Genomic DNA, 2,774 nt, shown 5'->3' on the forward strand with positions numbered 1-2,774 from the left:
CTACTAGGTAACGAGCAACTTGCTCTTCCCTAGTTTTCTCTTCCTCATCAGAGGAAGAGTGGTCCTCATAGTCCATAATTTGCAACAGGGCATTTAATGGAACTTCTATGGTCTCCCCATGAGACTTAGTTTCCTTCAGTTCTTCAATAGGGTAGTTTTCAGTGGGTGTTGAACACCTAGCTACCCTATTACTAGTGTTCAACGCCAGATGTGGTGCCTCTTTGGACATTGAATGCCCAGTAAAGACTTCCTTACTAGTGTTCAACGCCAGTGATGGTGCTTCTTTGGGCATTGAATGCGCAGTAAAGACTCCCTTATTGGCGCTCAACACCAGTGATGGTGCTTCTTTTGGTATTGAACACCCAGTAAGGACTCCCTTACTGGCGTTCAACACCAATGATGGCTCCTCTTTGGGCGTTGAACGCCCAGTAAGAACTTCCTTACTAGCGTTTAACGCCAGAGTATCCCCTTCAGATTTGGCCTCAGCTTCTACAGTGATGGCCTTGCACTCTTCTCTTGAGTTTACTTCAATGTTACTTGGGAGAGTCTTAGGAGGGATCTTAGGGATTCTCTTGCTCAACTAACCAACTTGTACCTCCAGATTTCTAATGGAGGACCTAGTTTTTGTTATGAAACTATGAGTGGTCTTACAGAGTTTAGAGACTATGTTTGCTAAGTCAGAGAAGCTCTGCTTAGAAGTCTCCATCTGTTGCTGAGAAGGTGGGAATGGGTCTATTGTTGAACCTATTATGGGTTCTTCCACCTTGATTATTGGTGAAGCCTTGTTGATGCTTCTATAGATCCTTCCATGAGAAGTTAGGATGATTTCTCCATGAGGAGTTGTAGGTATTTCCATAGGGTTATCCCATGTAATTCACCTCTTCCACAGTGGGTTAATCTGGATCATAAGCATCTCCTTCATAGGAGGTGTCTTGAGCGTTGCCAGCTACATCTTGCATTCCAGTCAAATGCTGAGAGATCATATTGATCTGTTGGGTCAAGATCTTGTTCAGAGCCAAGATGGCATTCAGAGTGTCAACCTCTAGAACTTTTTTCTTTGAGCTACTCCATTATTCACAGGGTTTCTCTCAGAAATGTACATGAACTGGTTGTTTCTAACCATTTCAATGAGTTCCTGTGCCTCTTTAGGCATTTTCTTCAAGTGAAGTGATCCACCAATAGAATGGTCCAATGACATCTTGGACATCTCAGATAGACCATCATAGAAGATACCTAGGATAGTCCATTCTGAGAGCATGTCAGGAGGACATCTCCTGGTCAGTTGCTTGTATCGTTCCCAAGCTTCATAGAGGGATTCACCCTCTTTTTATCTCAAGGTTTAAACTTCTACCCTGAGCTTGCTCATCTTTTGAGGTGGAAAAAACTTGGCCAAGAAAGCATTGACTAGCGTTTCCTAAGAGTATAGGCTTTCCTTAGGTTGGAAATACAATCATATCCTAGCTCTATCTCTAATACCAAAAGTTAAAAGCATAAGCCTGTAGAACTTAGGAACCACTCCATTGGTCTTAACAATATCACAGATTTACAAAAATTTAGATAAGAATTGATATGGATCTTCCAGTGGAAGTCCATGGAATTTACAATTCTGTTGCATTAGAGAGATTAATTGAGGCTTTAGCTCAAAGTTGTTTGCTCTAATGGTAGGTATGGAGATGCTTCTTCCATAGAAGTCAGAAGTCGGTGCAGTGAAGTCACCAAAAACCTTCCTTGCTTCTCCTCCATTATTAGGCTTGGCTTCCATGTTTGTGCTTTCAGCTTCTTGTTAAAAAATTTCTATGAGGTCTCTTCTGAAGTGTTGTGCTTTAGCTTATCGTCAACGCCTCCTTAGGGTCCTCTCAGGTTCAGGATCAGGATCAAAGAGTGGTTCTTTATCTCTGTTCCTGCTTATAAACAAGAAAAAGAAAACCAAGAAAGAAAAAGATTGGGAGTTTGTATGTCAAAGTTGGTGGACGAAATTGTGATAAAAGAATTCCAGGCACTGTTAGAGAAGCTCACAACTCCGTTCAACTAACCAGCAAGTGTACTGGGTGGTCCAAGTAATAAACCTTACGCGAGTAAGGGTCGATCCCACAGAGATTGTTGGTATGAAGCAAGCTATGGTCACCTTGTAAATCTCAGTTAGGCAGATTAAATAGTTTTGGGTTTCGAAAATTAATAATAAAAAGAAAATAAAAGGGATAGAAATACTTATGTAAATTAATAGTGGGAATTTCAGATAAGTGTATGGAGATGCTGTGCTCCTCTTGAATCTCTACTTTCCTGTTACAGTCATCCAATCCTTCCTACTCCTTTCCATGGCAAGCTGTATGTAGGGCATCACCGTTGTCAATGGCTACATCCCATCCTCTCAGTGAAAACGTTCCTATGCTCTGTCACAGCACGGCTAATCATCTGTCGGTTCTCAATCAGGTTGGAATAGAATCCCTTGATTCTTTTGCGCTTGTCATCACGCCCAGCCTTCAGGAGTTTGAAGCTCGTCACAGTCATTCAATCACAGAATCCTACTCGGAATAGGTTCAGGCATGGCCGAAAGGCCAGCCCCCTGAATGATCAAGAGACCGAATGATCAACGACTACAAAGTCAAAAGATTAAACTGTCAAAAGATGTCTAATACAATAGTAACTTATCCTATTTATACTAGACTAGCCACTAGGGTTTACATGAGTAAGTGATTGATGCATAAATTCACTTCCGGGGCCCACTTGGTGTATGTTTGGGCTGAGCTTGATCTATCCACGAGCTGAGGCTTCTC

At 41.9% G+C, this 2,774-nt stretch overlaps 1 non-coding gene across 1 annotated transcript; it reads left to right on the top strand.

The window, feature by feature from the left end:
• The first annotated feature begins 1,256 nt into the window (after positions 1–1,256).
• Positions 1,257–1,360, top strand: LOC127741347 (small nucleolar RNA R71). The gene has a single exon (XR_008002299.1). It is a non-coding gene; the product is annotated as a small nucleolar RNA R71 (small nucleolar RNA).
• Positions 1,361–2,774: the final 1,414 nt, after the last annotated feature.

This window comes from Arachis duranensis, chromosome 8, assembly GCF_000817695.3.
Source record: "Arachis duranensis cultivar V14167 chromosome 8, aradu.V14167.gnm2.J7QH, whole genome shotgun sequence".
Lineage (NCBI taxonomy): Eukaryota > Viridiplantae > Streptophyta > Magnoliopsida > Fabales > Fabaceae > Arachis > Arachis duranensis.